The sequence below is a fragment of the Ursus maritimus genome, unplaced genomic scaffold (assembly GCF_017311325.1).
Source record: "Ursus maritimus isolate PB19 unplaced genomic scaffold, ASM1731132v1 scaffold_9, whole genome shotgun sequence".
NCBI classification, from domain to species: domain Eukaryota; kingdom Metazoa; phylum Chordata; class Mammalia; order Carnivora; family Ursidae; genus Ursus; species Ursus maritimus.
The window spans coordinates 10,933,496-10,950,744 of record NW_024427107.1 but is presented as its reverse complement, the minus strand read 5'-3'; the positions used below and the strand labels follow the sequence as shown (position 1 = coordinate 10,950,744).

The following is a 17,249-nucleotide window of genomic DNA, read 5'->3' as shown; positions in this document are numbered from 1 at the left end:
AATAATAACACATTGTCAACTGCACCATTATACGAAAAGTCTTGTTTTCAATATACCGATAATAGTTTTATCCGTTAACACGTAATAAATAGCACTCTGTAAATATGCCAGATGATTACAGTTTCTTTTTAACATCATTCCTTTCTAAAACAATCACTGTTTCCTTCCTCTCACTCCTACCCCCCTATTATAAAATCATGTAGTTCATGGCACTAGTCACTTTGGGATAATGGATTTTAGAAAAAGATTCCTACGGGATCTGGCAACACGTTTTCGTGTTATATTTACGCCTCAAAAGAGAGACATGGTTATTTTATAAAATGCTTCCTAATTTTCTAATCAAAGTAAACAGAGGGAAACAACATGACTTCATTTTTCCTGCTCAGTCTACTTAACTAAACTGAGTTAAATAAAAATATGTCTAGTCACAGTTAAGCTCAGGTGGGGAAAATTGGGGGCACAGTAGGGTCAGCACATGAATAGCCATGCCTCATACAATACTGAGAGATGGAACTTGAAACCTACAGAGTTTCAAATTATGGAATGATTCCTTTAACATAGTCTGAAACCTCATACTTAATGATATTATGGCTAGAGTGCATTATATATTTGATGGTAGCCTTGTGTGACCAAATCCAAAATAGGATGTTGTTTAAGAGTCTATTAGATTCTTGGGGCACCTGGGTGGTTCAGTCCATTAAGCCTCTGCCTTCAGCTCAGGTCATGATGTTGGGGTCCTGAAATCAAGCCCTGCATCAGACTCCTGGCTCTGCGGGGAGTCTGCTTGAGTTTCTCTTCCTCTGCCCCTTCCCCTGCTTGTGCTCTCTCTCTCTGTCTCTCAAATAAATAAATAAAATCTGAAAAAAAAAAAAAAGTCTATTAGATTCCAAAATCCACGCCAGGAGTAAGGTTCTGGGAGTAAAGGGTGTAAAATCCAGATAAACAATAGCAAGTCTGTTATATGGAATAATCTCGCCCGTTGGCGGAAATCCTGGAACTTCGAACACACTGGTCTGCCCATAGTTGCACGAAGGTATATGTAAACATGGGCTGATGGTCGTAGGCTTCAAGTACCAACAGGAACAGAAGTGCTGGCATATCACAAAGGACTATATATCGCGGTATTAACCACAAGTTTAATTTCTTTGTTACTAGTGTTTCCTGAATCCTTCTACTTTAGGGTCTTTTTTAACCTCTGGGAACAGATGTGGGCGCAGCAGAGGTACACTGCCTGGGAAGGAGAGGTTTCTGCCAGCCAGCTGAGCACCCTTGGACCAGTCGTTTCACAATCTGGGTCTCGTTTTCCTTCTGGGTAAAGTTGAGACAGTAAGCTCCCTTAAGTCCCTGTGAGTCTATCTTTTTTGGAGTCAAAGAAAAAGTGAGGTGTTTGCCAAAAGATGTTTCTTCTAAAAATGAGTTATGATCATGATTGCTACTCTATTAATGAAAGATAAAATTATCAGAAGTAATATGAATTAATTCCTAGTTTTTATTCCATGTGTTATTTCCTCCAGAAGTCTTTTCTAGAGTGAAAATGATGCCCTGATTCTTTTAGATTTAATATTGCTTTTCGCCACCCCACCCCCCCAATGTGATTTCATGTGAGGTCCGTGGTTGAGGCTTGAAGCCTCCGCCAGCTCAGGTCAAGTTCTCTGTGGATGTGCATCCATTCTCATGGGGGTTGGGGTTGGGGTTGGGGTCAGGGTGCGGGGGTCAGTTAGTAGGCAGAGTTTCTTGAGTCGTATTCCCCAAATATCCCTTTCCCTTGGGCTTCCCTTGCTCAGTTGCTCCTCCCAATATTCTTGGTGTGCCTCGGACTTATTGAGGAAACGTTCATTCCTGAGTTCCTCCATCACCTCCCCAAACATGGGATTGGACTCTTATTCTAGCCATTGATCTAAATATCAGATTGGTTATTGGTTTGCTTTCCCATCAAATTTGCTGAGAGGTGGTGAGGGTAACCAGGAGGAGGAGGGGTCAAGGGCACCAGGGTGGTCTCCATCAACCCAGGAATGATTTAAACATGGAAAGTCTGATCAGGCCACTTTGGAACTAAGTTCTTTCCCCCTTAAATGAGTGTGTTAAGCCTCACCTTGACGTTTTACAAATTCCCCCCGTAGCATGCCTGTTCTCACCTTGTGCAGAGGATGAGTCCCTGTAAGGAGTGGCTCCTTTACAGAGTGTATCAGGGTCCCATGGCCAGTGGTGGTTTGCAAGTAATGCAAGCAGGTAACGTGGGCCCCCCAACAGAGATGGCAGGAGAGAAGCTCCAATGTTTGGGTTATTATTGGGTACAAGAAACAGAATCAAATCTTGAATGGGTCATCTCACTATTCACGCAAACCCAAAAGACAGATGGTATTATTATTATTATCATTAGTATTGTTATTCTCATCTTAGCAATTCAGAAACTGATAGGAAGAAGGGAAAAGTTAACTACCTTGATCAAAGTTTTAGACCACGCACGACTGGGCTCCTTCCTCCGCAGCCCTAGTTTGTAAAGAAAGAGAGGATAGGCAAATACAAATCTTAGGAAGGAGATTTCAGGACACGAAAGAGGATTTGCTGAGTTTTGCCAGCCCACACTGCCGGGTCCAGGGAGCTAGGCTGTTGTAGAAATGAACACACGAATAAAAGTCCTTGCCTCCTCAGATGGTAGCTGCACTTGTGGTACAGGCTTGTGGGGTCAGTATGTTGTATACCTGAAGCCAGTGTGACATCAGCTATACTTCTATTGGAACAAAAAGGTCCTTCCCTTCTCCCTTCCCAGAGCTTTTCAGTTAGAGAGCGAGCCTGGGGTGGTGGGTAGTGTCTGCTGGTGAGTCAAGGGTGTTTTCAGCCGACTTTCTTGGGTGCGGCTGTTTCTGGGGGTGGGGGGTAGGGATTCTTCTATGCGGTAAAGCTGCTCATTGTGCTTAGAAGATAGAATAGAAATAAATAGGATTTTCCTCCAAGAGAAAGAGTTTTTGATGGATTGAAATCACATTGGTGGCAGGCTAATCCTTGGTCTCTTTGTTACCTTGGCTTTTGTTAAATAATGTCCAGTCACTACCTGTATCTTTATGTTCTTTAGATAAATTATGTGTAATTGTCAATCCTGACATGTTCCGTGAGTCAAGTGAAAAGGGATCTAAAATACAATATATCTGAAATTAGCTTCATGGTTTTTCCATGAGTTCTTCCTTTATCCGGGCAAACTTCTTTCCCCGGGGGACTGGCTTTTTTTTTCATTTCGGAAAGCAGCGGTGAAAGAAACACCCTTTATTTACTCTCATGACAGGTATGGCTCGAATTCAGCTATGCAATATGCAAATGGGCACACATACCTGCCGGCCCCTTGGACTTTATCAGGGAGGCCAATGGAGGGGACATGCACCATGATCTTTTGTCAAAAACCCTGCCAGTCTTTTCATTGAACTCCGATTTGTTTTTAACAGGAGTTGTGACTATAGGGGAAATAGACCGGTGTTCCCTTCATGCAGCGAATGGGGATAATAGCACTTGGCTCATTATAAAGCCGTCAAATACATTATTATAGTTGATCTTCACAATAACGCTATGTGGTAGGTGTTATTATCCCCGTTTTGTTGAAGAGGGTTGTGAGGACTGAGATTCAGAAAGGTTAAATGGCTTTCATAATCTCATGCAGCTCTCAGGTGATATAGCTGGGATCACAATCCCATCAAAACCCATCGCACTGTGGTGGAATCCAGCACGAGTATGGCCCGCAAAGAGGTAGCTGTAGATAAACCCTTTGCAGATTTTACTTTTCAATTTTGGTTGGCCTCTTCGTTCTTAAAATTATAATGCAATGTTTTAATATTATCTTCTCAGCAGCTCCCACCTAAAATACTTCAGTACCTTTTGCAGTTTTTAAATTCTGCCATGGTGGTCTTTCTGAAACATAGTAGTAATAATGGTCCTAGTAATTGCTAACATATTTGTGACCTGCTCTCTGAGTGTAAAGCAACTTATTAAGGATTTTATTTGCACTGTTTTATTTACTATTTGCAGTAATCTTTTCATTAAGTAAAGAATACTTATTTTATTCATGAGAAAACTCAGGCATCCAGATTTTAAGTCACCAGCCCCAAATTTCATAGCTACTTAAGTGAAAGAACTAGAAGTGAACGTAGATTTTTGTTTCTTAAACATGAGCTTGGAAGGTCATTTTTAAAGTCAAGAGTGTAATTCTGATAGAAACTCTCTAGTCCCTCAATTTTCCAATTCAAACAAACTCTCCAGATTTAAAGAAGACATCCTAGTCTCCTTCCTTGTTTATTCCAAATCTGTATTACAAATTACTTACAGCTGGTCAGATCTTTAAGTACACTTTTCATTTGCATATTTCTTGCTTGTTTCACATCTCCCTTTGCTGGGGCAGTGCTGCAGGTGAGATTAAGTGGCAGCAGAAGGTGCAAAACTGGGAATCGCTCACTTTGATTTGATTACTCTGAAATAGTGCCCCAAGCTTGTAGTGAAAAAGGAGGGGATCTGAAAGACAATCTACCTTAAGGAAAAGTAAAGAGAAGGGAAAAGGTAGAATGTGGAAGAGAGAAAGGGTGTGGAAAGGAAAAAAGAGATAGAAGAGCCCTCAGAGTACAAGGTGGGAGATGGGAATGGCTTATACTCATTAACACAGAAAAAATGGAGGAAAAGAAGGCAGGAAAGAATACATAAAGAAAAGAGGGAGGGAGGGAGGGAGGAAAGATGGATGGAAGGAAGGAAGGAAGGAAGGAAGGAAGGAAGGAAGGAAGGAAGGAAGAAGAATGGAAGGAAGAGAGGGAGGGAAGGAGGAAGGGAAGGAGGAAAGAAAGGAAGGAAGGAAGGGAAGAAGACAGGATGAAGGAGCTGGAGGGAGGGAGGGAGGGAAGAAAAAGTAAACACAATTTAAGGCAAAAGAAAGACATGTAGTCTAGAATGTACTGAAGTCTTCCTGGCCCCACCCCTCCCTTCATGCTCCCTAAGAAGAAGGAATATTTATAGCTTTAAACCAGGCTAACTGGATATTTGTAATGTGCCAAATTCTGTAAAGAAATTAACTTTCTGACGGCCATATTTGAGGCCATCTTTATAGCCTGACAGTGTGATTGGCCAATGAATTTTTCAGGGGAAAATGTCACAAGACAGCCACCATGAGAAATTTTGCTGCCACTGAGGGAGCCACCACATGGAGAGACTTCTTGGAATGTGTCATTCCCATTGAACTCTGCAGGACTTATGACTGGCCATTAAATTTCATGTAATTCTGGAGCAATAACACTTAGGGAGAAAGGAGTTTCTGTATAGAGGGATCCGCCTTCAAGCGAAGAAGTAGCAATGGAGAGGTGGCCTGCCCCATGGACTGCCCGTCCTTTCGAGGCGTTGGGCAGGTCTGGCCGATAAGCACAGGCAAGCAGCTCTGCTGCCTCTCTGATAGGACAGGATTTCAGTGAGCACAGGGTTTTTTTTTTCCCCTTTATTAAAAGATGGGTACATTCAGTGGGACTCCCAGAGTATCTTATTTATCCATTTATCCATTAATAATCTTGTCACACAGGCAGCAATTTAAACCTATACAATTTCTTTAAGATATTTCATTCTACCACGACATAGCCTCCAAATGTGGATAATTAAGATACCTTGTAAATCTGGATATAACATAGTTCTCTCATTCAAACAAATGCACAGGTAATTTAACCAGTCTTTTTCCAATTGACCTGAGGAAATTGGAAATCACTCCAATTAAAGCTGTTTTCATTTGACGGAAGAAACCAATAGGAGTAATGAGAAATAATTTTAATCTATAAAAATTAAAAAAAAAAAAACCTACGTAGAGGGTAACCTGGGTGGCTCAGTCGGTTGAGCGTCGGACTCTTGATCTTGGCTCAGGTCTTGATCTCATGGTCCTGAGTTTGAGCCCTGCTTTGGACTCCATGCTGGGTGTGGAGCCTACTTCCAAAAAAACAAAACAAAACAAAACAAAATAAAACAAAACAAAAAAACAACTATGTAGAATAATTTCTGTTTTCAAAGTTCAAACAATCATGAGTTCAAATTACAATTTACTGGAAATGAAATAGGTGATAAATCAGTGAAAGCAACTGGGATCTCCTTAAGAAAAAAATCTTTTCCTTATTAGATTATCAGTGCCATAGCAGAGAACCTTCCAGCTTCTTAGACAAACTTCCCCCAAATGGATTATCCCATATGTCAGCATTGCTATCATCCGTGTACTTTAATATCTTTAGAAAATATTTAAATAATGTCAGCCTGTGATATAATTTCATGGACAGAATGAATAATCAAGTTCGCCAAAAAATACCAACACAACTTTTATTTATTTACGTGTTTTTTTTTTTTTGACATTACCCCACGTATTTCAGAAAGAATTGGAGGAGGTTCCTTTGTTTATTGAACAATAGATTTCCTTCCTTCTGAAATTGTGGTTGATAGTAAACAAGATACACTAATCAGATATCTTCACTCAGATTTAGTTCATTGATCTCTATTCCCAACTGAACATTTCAGATCCCTTCAGATTTTCTCTGAACATAGGTCCTTGGTTTACACTTTTGGAAGTACTGTTCTTAAACTCTATAACTACTTAACAGCCCCCATGTACTTCATAAACTTACCCATATTGCCTTCTAATGAAAAGTTCACACACTAATGTCTTTAAGTGCCATTTCTCTTTTTTCCTACCAATTTGAGACATATTCCCAGTAGGTTAATTTTTTAAGAAAGAAGAATTTCATAGAACTGTGTCAAATAATAGAGTATAATAATAAAAAAAAGGTACATAATTGAAGACAAATTATAACTCCATACTGTCCAGCAGAGCAGTGGCGATTACCAACAGCTCTGAGAACACCTGAGAAGTAGTGGTTTGTTTTGTGGGCATGGAGAGAATGCAAGGGACCATCAAATGCACTATTGTCGGGCCCTGGGTGGGAGGTTAAGGGACTTTATAGCCTCTCTTAACCTCCGTGGGTCAGGAATTTGCTGCCCAATTTCTTTTTTATTTTGTTTAAATTTTAAAATTTAAATTCAATTAATTAACATATCATGTATTATTAGTTTCAGAGGAAGAGTTTGGTGATTCATCAGTCTTATGTAACACCCAATGCTCATTACATGACGTGCCCTCCTTAATGCCAATCACCCTGTTACCCCATCCCCCACTCCCTCCCCTCCAGCAACCCTCAGTTTGTTTCCTATGGTTAAGAGTCTCTTATGGTTTGTCTCCTTCTCGGATTTCGTCTTGTTTTATTTTTCCCTCCCTTCCCCTATGACCCTGTTTTGTTTCTTAAATTCCACATATGAGTGAGATCATATGATAATTGTCGTTCTCTGATTGACTTATTTCACTTAGCACAATACACTCTAGTTCCATCCACATCGTTGCTTGCTGCCCAATTTCAACAGGATTCAATCCATCATCAAGTGTGTACTAAGCCCAAGCCTGTAGTCACCATTATTCCTGAGGGAAGTTAAGAAAAAAAAAGAATTTATGCATTCTAGAGTTAAAAAGGCGTCTTCTTAGAGGAACTAGAACGTAAACATTGGAAAACATAACTAAAATACCTGCATTTAAATGAGTTTTCTTTTATCCAAGAGTTATGGTTTGGTTCTTTTATGCACAAAAAGATCTCACTTCTCATCAATTTTGGTTAACTTATTACAGTCAGCTATTTAAAGCTAGTACAGGTGACCCTTGAACAACATGAGGGTGAATGGTACAGGTCCACTTATACATAGTTTTTTCAGTAAATTAATTAACAGTATTGCCAGTGTGCTTTCTGTTCCTTACAATTTTCTTAATAACATTTTCTTTTCTCTAGCTCACTTTATTATAAGAATGCAACATATAATACATATGACATACAACGTATGTATTAGTTGACTGTTATCAGTAAGGCTTCTAGATGGGGGTGCCTCGGGTGGCTCAGTTGGTTAAGCATCTGCCTTTGGTTCAGGCCCTGATTCCAGGGTCCTGGGATCGAGCCCTGCATCGAGCCCTGCATCGAGCCCCGCATCGAGCCCCCCGCATTGGGTTCCCTGTTTAGAGGGAAGCCTGCTTCTCTCTCTCTCTCTCTGGTGCTCGCTCAAATAAATAAATAAATAATCTTAAAAAAAAAAGTAAGGCTCCCAGGAAACAGTAGGCTGTTAGTAATTAAATTTTGGAGGAGTCAATATACATATGTGGGTTTTTGACTGTGCAGGGAATCAGGGCCCCAACCCCATCTTTGTTCAAGTATCAACTGTATCTCATGAATTCAGGGCCAGTCGTGTACCTAGGACCGAAGTTAAATATTATGGTATTTAATACCATATGGTATTCAGTCAGTATTTAATGGATGTTTCCTGGGGGTGAAATACACATTAGGCCCTTTGGCAGAAATATGAAGTGGAGAAAAGAATTGACACCTGTCCTTGATAAGCTTGTAATCTAGCCTCCTTGGCAATGAGGATAGCATTAGAGGACTCAGATGAGAAAGATGTAAGCATATACCAAATTACAACTTGTTTTCTTCCCTATACCCCCTACCTTCTTCCAATAAAAACATCCACCGCAAAAGCACTGCACTTCCTTTCCTAAAGAGGGAGGGAAAGGCATCAGGGACAGGATCCCTTTAAAAGCCAGTGATAGGACATAGTGAACTAGTGAAACAGCTTTCCAGTTTTCTAAAATGATTCTTTTTGTCCTTACTCAAGAATCTCATATGTGTGGGCAAAGACTAGAGGCTTTGGAGTTCTACGTAAACTGTTTTCTTGTTCTAAATAAAAGCGGCACAGACCCAGTGAATCTAAACCGTTAATGTTCAGAGCACATTTGTTCCCTGACAAAAAGTGAATTGCGTGGCTGTGCTTGTTTGCACATTAGAAGATCCGGAATCCATGCAAAATGTCTCCGTAAGCAAGAGCATATGACAGGGAATCCTTGAGACAATAGGTGTACATACATTTGGCAAACTGAGGCATGGAGAGCGGCCAAAGGTTGTGCCTCGAATGGTCTGACAAGTAAAGACCCTGGGGTGTGCTGCTTTACTAAGAAAAAGATTTCAGAGAGAAAAATGCATCAGAACTGCTAATCTAATAGCTTTAAATCCACCAAGGACAGCCGTTCTCTTTCAACATCAGCCAAGGGGCTGGTGGATACCAGGAGATTGGGCTTTGAGCTTCACTGCAGTACCGTGGAGAAAAATAAAAGACACTGTGTTTCAATTCCAAGAAGACTGTCAATGAACAAGTCTGTCACTGCAGAAACCAACTTGATTAGCAGGTCCTGCCTCATTGTTTCACTCTCATTAAAAAAAAAAAAAAAGAAATTTGGTGATTAATGGTTGCTTATGTAGCAAATTCTACTGGAAAACGTTATATTTTATTGTGATAATTCTTACTTTTTCAAGTTGTTAATGTTATTTAACAAATGCAAAAATGTGATAAAATCCTTATTAATATGTATAGGATCCCATTTGCCGGTGATTGTTATTAGTGTATAGAAAGTATCACCTTCCTTTTAGCTCTATCCCATATGTGCAAACCAAATGATACCTACATTGTAATCCTTGCTGCAATCGTTTTTATTGTAGAATTTTTAAAAACCACTGATGATAGTGATATTTTAAGATTACACAAAAATTTCTACAAATATTTAAATACTAGCATAATTTGCAAAATCAAATAAAAATATAATCATACATGTTCCAGGTATAAGCTACTATGTTTGATTTTTTTCAGGATTGGAATAAGTGAACTGGCATCACTATTTACGATGACCACAAAAAAGTGTTCTATTTTATTATACCACAATGTTAATAAAAAGTAACCCAACATTAATAACAACAATAGTCACTATTTACTATGTCCTCTAGAGTGTATGTCAAGCACTGTATTAAAGTACTTACGTTATCTCACTTCATCTTTAAAACTGCCCCTGAAAGATAGGAATTTTTATCCTGCCCTATTTTTCAGATGAGTTCCCACAGAGGTGAAATAATTTGCTTGAATTTTCATCGTTAAACAGTGGCGGGACCAGGAATCTCAAACAGAGATCATACTCTTACTGGTTGTATTTTAAGTCTTTTAAAAGCTGCTTTTTTTCAGTGGAAAGCGGGTCTTTAATTATTACAAGGCATCCATGTGTTAATGTCTCCACTTACACTGTAAGTTTCCTGTGTGGATTAGCGCTATCTGTTCGCCCTTAGAATGATGGCAAAAGCGGGGCATACTTAAGCAACCACAAAAAATTGAGATAGTGTGTTGTGGATATCACTGAAAGTCACCTCCGTGGGGGAAAAGATAAAGCTATTGAAAATTGCAGTTGACTGGAATCAACTACACTAGTTGCTCACAATTGATTGTGTGTTATTCAACCACAAAGATAAATTAGAACATGGACGTCTGCAATAGAAAAGTGGTTTAGATGTCACAGAGACAGTGTGACTATTTTTATCTCTCAGTTGTAAACCATAGCTTACGGTGGCTGAAATGACATTGAACTGTTTTTCTCTTTGATGATTTACAGCCTGTATAGTGCATTTGTAAGAGCAGATGTCACATTTTATGTATTTGAAAGTGTCAACTCTGCTGACTTATGTCTGAAGATTCTGTTCTTGAATCAATAGAATGTAGTGATTTCCATTTCTTAAAAGTGATTTCCTCAACATCATAAAAAACGTACAGCGACTATTGGTCATTATAATGCTGCAGTTAAACTCTTATTTTGGGTCTTGTATTTTACATACATCATACTGTTGATCATTATTTGGTGAATTCTGACTTGAATGAACAAGGAAGCTTCTAGTGAGCTGACCGTGTTTGTGCTTAAACAAATTAAAAAATGTTTGCATTTCATCCCAGACATAGCTGTCCAAAGTCTAAGATGGATTGAGCAAAGGAAAATGCATCAGGGTTTTCATAATAAAAAATTATTCCCAGAAAGTCCACATATACCTTATTCATCCCATATTTCAAATTGATTTTCATTTTACCATTTAGGGTGCAGTTACTGGTAGTCCCATCTTTTAAAAAGTCAAATTTGCATTTAAATAGAAACTGTTTCAATCATTTAACATCCGAAAACCCGAACATTTTATTCATTCATTTTTTTTCTATCTCTTTTCTGCCTTTTACTGTTGAAAAAAAGCTTGTGTGGTACTTTTCCATAATCATCATGAATTCTGAACTTCACTAAAGACTGTAAACTTCCTCTTCCTTATGTTACTCATTAAAATCCCATTGCTAATATGTCTTTGGGAACAGGCCAAGCGCAGGTGAGGCTAAAGTAGGGTAGAAGGAACTCTCTAGGGAACAAGTCATGGTAGCATAATATCTTCTTCAATTAGATCTGGAAAGAAAGCATTTCAATGAATATAACATATAAATAAACATAGTAACCAAATAGGAAAAAAAAGCATTGAAAACAATCCCCATGCAAGCTGTTATTGGTTAAAAATACTGAAATAATAATTTCTGTTACCTAATAACTAATTATTTTTATGAAAAAGTATAAATGTGTAAAAATATTTTGAAGTTTGGTTTGATTTTTGTTTATTTAAAATGAATCAAAGCCGTTTATTCTTGGGAGAAGATAAAACCAAAGTTCAGTTCTATAAAAATTAAGTAATTAGCTCCGAACTTTCCTTTTTCTTTTTTTTAAAGATTTTATTTATTTATTTGAGAGAGAGAGAGAGCACGAGTGGGGTGAGGGGCAGAGAGAGAAACAGGCTCTCTGCTGAGCAGGGAGCCCTACGTGGGGCTCAATCCTGGGACTCCAGGATCATGACCTGAGCCGAGGTCTGCCGTTAAAACTCACAACTGCAACTGATTTGCATCCTCGTATGCTCACATAACTGAGTAAGGCACACAATGCCATGTTCTCAATTTTGCTCAGTCCTGTCAATTCAAGTGTCATCAAAACTGATGATTGATTGCAGTGAGTTGGCTGGAGTCCCTTTTCCATCATGATTGTCGGGTTTTTGGGTGGGGGTGGAGGTATGTGTTAGGTAGAAGTGAGGGAGATTGAACCACAAATACTTAGCATTACTTAAGTCAAGAAAACTATTAGTATAGAATTAAGAGAGAAAAGAGAGGAACACCTGTCAGCTGTTTCTTTGATGTATGAGCACCATAGGCTACATTAGAAAGGCGGTAACCTTGAAAGTCAGGCTAAACACAAGGAACCCAGGAAAGTCCTTTATGTCACACTGGAGGTGAATAAATTGAGGCAGATCAAGAGTGATCTTAGTTCCTGCAGATGTTTGGCCGACTCACTTCTGCTTGGAGACTGTTCTCGAGATTGCTATTGCGGCAGAGACTGTCATAACTAGCAATTGCGCTAAGCTTGCTGTCATAATTATACTACCAGTCCATATTCTCTATTTTAGAGAATCTAGATTGATTAATGGGAAGATAGAAAGACACACCCAAATGAAGGAAGCACTTTTAAATTTCATAATAAATTGCATGGTTTGAATGTAATTGCTTGAATTATTTCAGTATTTGCCTCAGTGTCCTGAAATTTTTACAGTGAGAGTCGTGATATGTGACAAAAAGAAAATTTCCTTTGTAGTGGAGTTCTGATCCCTGTAATGAGAGAGAGAGAGTGTGTGTGTGTGTGTGTGTGTGTGCACGCACACACGTTTCTGATTACTGATGTAATATCACTACACGAATGTCAAACATTACAGACTTTTTAAACTCTCAGTTGCTGTAAACAGCTATACGAAGAGGCAAGGCAATCCTGATCTAGAGCAAAGTTACTGACGAAGTCAATGTTAAGGCATTTGAATCAAATATATAGACCAGGAGTGGAATGAAAAGACTTCCAGCAAACTGAGTATGTCTAAACAAAAAAAAATGCTGCGGCTCTTGAGTTGATCTAAAAGATATTTATAATGAAAACCTTTGGCTCAGTTATAAATCCAGGGGATAGTACAATAGCTAATTGCATTTTTCTATAGCATCCAGCTCATTTTTTCCCAATGAACTTTAAATAATATTCATGTAGCCTCTAGCACCTCCTTTGTACATAGTGGGTATTCCCATCGTGTCTTCCCTATAATTACTTTATTATTTCTAGAGTGTATCACCACAGACATGATTTTCCTTTCTTATCACTTTCTCTTTAATATCACTTCTCCCTTGCTGCCAATCAATTTGATTTAGCTTTATTTTATAACCCCCTCAGCTATTATCTGTAAGAACTGAATATACACATCCATTCTTTTCATTTCCTCCAAAGGATTTCCTGCTCTTTTATCCTGTATATGGTAGATCTTTTTAGATCAAATTCTTCCTCTTGTAAAAACATATTTTAAAAGGGTAACGAGTTGTGTGTGTGTGTGTGTGTGTGTGTGTGTGTGTGAAACCTGTATGTATACACATACACACATAAGTGGTGTGTGTATATATATAGATATACATGTATCTATATATAGATATATATACAGATTCCTAATTTCTCTTGGCCATCCAATCGTGATTTCTGAGATTGCAGAATTCCAAAGAAGAAAATGCTTGTACATTATTTTAAGCTTTAAATTTGAACTTCAAAGCCAAATCCAGTCCCTCTTGTGGCTCCTGTGTAAATTCTTATGTTGATCACACAAGATGGCTTGGCTCTGCTAGTCATGACATGGTAGAAACTCATTCAAGTTAATAAATCTAATTTTCTCTAGAATCCCCCAGAGTCACATGGTGAATCTGACTCGATAGCTCCCCACATCTCTTTCTAAAAAAATATTATCCCCAGGCCATTGTGTCTGTGGTGCTGTCCCCTAGACATTTGCTCTGCCTGGCTTTGTCACAGGTAGACAGCACTAGTCCTGCTGTAGATTCTCATGAATCTATCTTGTTTGGACGTGTCCTCTCTACCAGCATTCTTACCTCAAAACGATCAAATCTCAACGTGTATATTTAATAATTGATATCAGAGTATGTCCTAGGTGGCCACCAACCCCCACATTCCACACCTTTTTTTCTTTCCCTTCGGGGCCTACAGAATTCCCACAATAGTCTTGACAACCCTTTTTACTCCCATTCTTTAGTTCTCAGAAATTTTGTTGCCTTTACCTCTTAGTTTCTTTTCTTTCTTCTCTTTGACTTGCTATGCCATTCAGGACCTTCACTTCCTTTCTCTGGTCATAGTGCTTTAACTTTTTTTCTCTTCCTGAAATTATTTATCTGTTGTTTCAAAGATCAAAGAATTCATTTTTCTTTTGTGCTTGGACTTCTTTGTCAAGTTCACTTTTAAAAATATCTTTATTATTTTGTTATTTTTTTTTTGGAGGGGGGGATAGGCAGAGGGACAGGGAAAGAGAGACAATCTTAAGCAGGCTCCGCACCTGACACTGGGCTCAATCTCCCAACCCTGAGATCATGACCTGAGCCAAAATCAAGAGTAGGACGCTTAACCGACTGAGCCACCTAGGTGCCCCCATCAAGTTCATTTTTAATAATCTGGTCACTTATATTGTCTTTCAGTTAGTTATGTTCAATCATGTCTCTGATCTCAAAAGGAAAAATATGTTGTTCTCCCTTGATGCTGGTCTGGTCACCAGTGAGAGTTGCAGAAATGAGAAATTCTCTGTAACAGTTTGTCCTTAGTTTTGTTCCAGCTATTAGAAGGTTCAGCTGCTCTAGGAAATTCATGTCACCGAAACAAATGTTTTAATTTTAAAGCAAACATTTTGATTATAAACACGATGCCAAAGAAAACATTTGGTAGCTCTAGGAAGCAACAGATTGAACTGAATTAATAAAATGAATTAGTAACTGGCAATTTTGGAGTCTGCTCTGTTGGAAGGATTCAGAGGATTGAGGACACTCCCTGATTTTTTGCACTCGGATTACCCAACTGTTTGCGATCAATCAGCTTTTGGACTTTCATCTGTAAAATGGAAAACTTCTGCGAATTGATTCTTCAGTTAACAGAATCTTTGTAGGCAGAGAATTTTGATTGTATGTGCCTAATTATTGTTTGGGGACTAGATACATCTTTTAGGCTGCTGAATAATAACTAAAAGATTTTTCAAATCTCAGTTTATATTTTTATTGAATCAAGGCTAATCCTCTTCCTCATATTAAATTAACTATTTTGTACCTCCTCACCACTGATTATCTGATATTAATATGACCAAAATATTATATCTGATATGGTAGTCTGAGCATTTTTATAATATTAATGGCCTAGGACTAAACAAATTCCAAATTTGCAGTACTATTATAAATAATCTGTCTATTTAAAGTGCGTACTTGATGCGGGGTCAAAAGTAAGAAATTACCGGTAAAATACGACTTTGATGATCTGTTGCCTTTGACTCTGAAACTTTATTTTGAAGACACTCCATGCTCAGTAAGATTGTGTCAAACACTGATCTGCAAACTCAGTACTTAAGTGGAACGGAGGATTGACTAACTCCTTGGCAGGCTGATGAATATAGTTGTTCCAGTTGGATGGGACAGGAATCTCTGACTCTGAGGCCTTGAGGCCTAGCAAAATCTTCAGAAGGAAAGACTCATCAAAGTGCTAGTCCCCAGGCACAAATGCACTTACATTGGGCCCAAAGGTTGTTCAACGGAGCCGTTGGTTCATGTCTTAATCCACTGGTCTCCAGCCTGGGTGCAGTCTTGCTTGTTTCTACCTAGTCTCTGAGCTGCTCTCATCTCAACAATAACTTTCAAAGCAGCTCTCCACATTCCCTCTTGTTACAGTTTTCATCACATCTGCTTGTGAGTACCTACCTTTTTTTCATGAACTCCCGCAGCTTTCAGATTTCTGCCTGTGACTGTTTGGAGACAAGGCCATGTCTCCTTTCAGCTTGTTTTGCATTGGAGATAGTCTTACCTTTGTATTTTTATAAGGCCTTTTTCAGAGTGTGCTGACCGAGAGGGGTCCGTCAGTCTGGTTCTGGTTACTCGTCTGAAGATGTGTGTTTCATAGAGCGGTGCGTTTCTAAAAATACTTTGGTAGAAAATCAACCACCACAGCTGTGCGAGTCTGAAAGAAAGTTCCAGAGGCAGGTCTCTATGTCCGAGGCCGAAATGGGGGGACTGACCATAGATAGGCGTAGGGATTGCATGACTGGCTAAACCCTCAGGTAATTCCATCAAATCCAAACACCTCATCTGAAACTCAACTGTCTTGGCCTTCTCAAAAGGAATTGGCATGACTATTTCATTGTTATTGTTGTTTTTATTAAACAAAGAATAGTTTTCTAATGAGGACAAACATCACTGTGATTTGCCTACAACAATAGATATCTTTCCAGTCATGTTTTTCTCAAGTACAGCACACTCATAACATTCGGTACAAAAAGAATAAAAAATATCAAGATACAGGAGGAGGAGACTATCTAGTGTTAATGGACACAAAGCAGTCAATTTAAGTTATAGGAAAATGGCATTGACCGAATTTATTTTTCCTTCATTATTAAGTTATTCGGTTTCTTATTTGCTTCTTTGTTATAACCCACCTCTTTCCAGGAAGGACTTAAAGGAGAGGCATGATGGCTATAATCTCATCTGTGTGTAGGACCACAACCTTAATGATTCTGAGCTGGCGGTCTGACACTCCTCAATAATGAGACCCTTTGGCTTGGGTCTTCCTTTGATATTGGACTTGGCCCCCGCCAGGGCTGCCCCAATCACTCACAGTCTCCATCTCTGCTAACTTCCTAACATGGGAGAACATTGTGAGGCCTTTGTCGTAAAGACTAATTAAACAACACAAGTAGAAAATTTGAACCCAGAAATATGTTTTACACATGCAAAGCATTTTCAGGGAAGAGGGCATTTCTTCACATTCTCTGGGACTGAAAGGAGAGTGGAAATATGCTTGTCAGAAAGAGTAAAACTGCTATAAAAATTACAATGTTCAAACTGGACGAGGAATAGATTTCCATATTTATTGAGTAAGGGGAGAACAGGCCTAGTAATGGAGAGAATACCAACTAGATGAAACGTGGCATCTGGGACAAGTAAATTAAAATGATTCGCAGCCCCAGGAAAAACCCACTAAAAACAACTGCTTTTTACTGTGTCTCGTTACTGAGTGAGTCACCTCGGTTTTCAAATGGCACAGAGTAATCGAAATGATATTTTACCTGTTGGTAAGGATTCATTCAAGCAAGCACATCACTGAGGTACAAAATGCTGAAGTATATTTTTCATGATGGAAAAGATGACCAGCATATGAAGAGATCTGAGTCTAATCTCTTTCGTCCAATTCACCGTATTTTTTACAACATAAAAAGAACACATTT

The 17,249-nt window shown here is 38.8% G+C and overlaps 1 protein-coding gene across 4 annotated transcripts in view; it reads left to right on the top strand.

Moving 5' to 3' along the window:
* The window catches only part of TOX (thymocyte selection associated high mobility group box), a 292,833-nt gene that overhangs the window by 99,864 nt on the left and 175,720 nt on the right, over nucleotides 1-17,249 (top strand). The gene's annotated exons all lie outside the window — the stretch shown is intronic.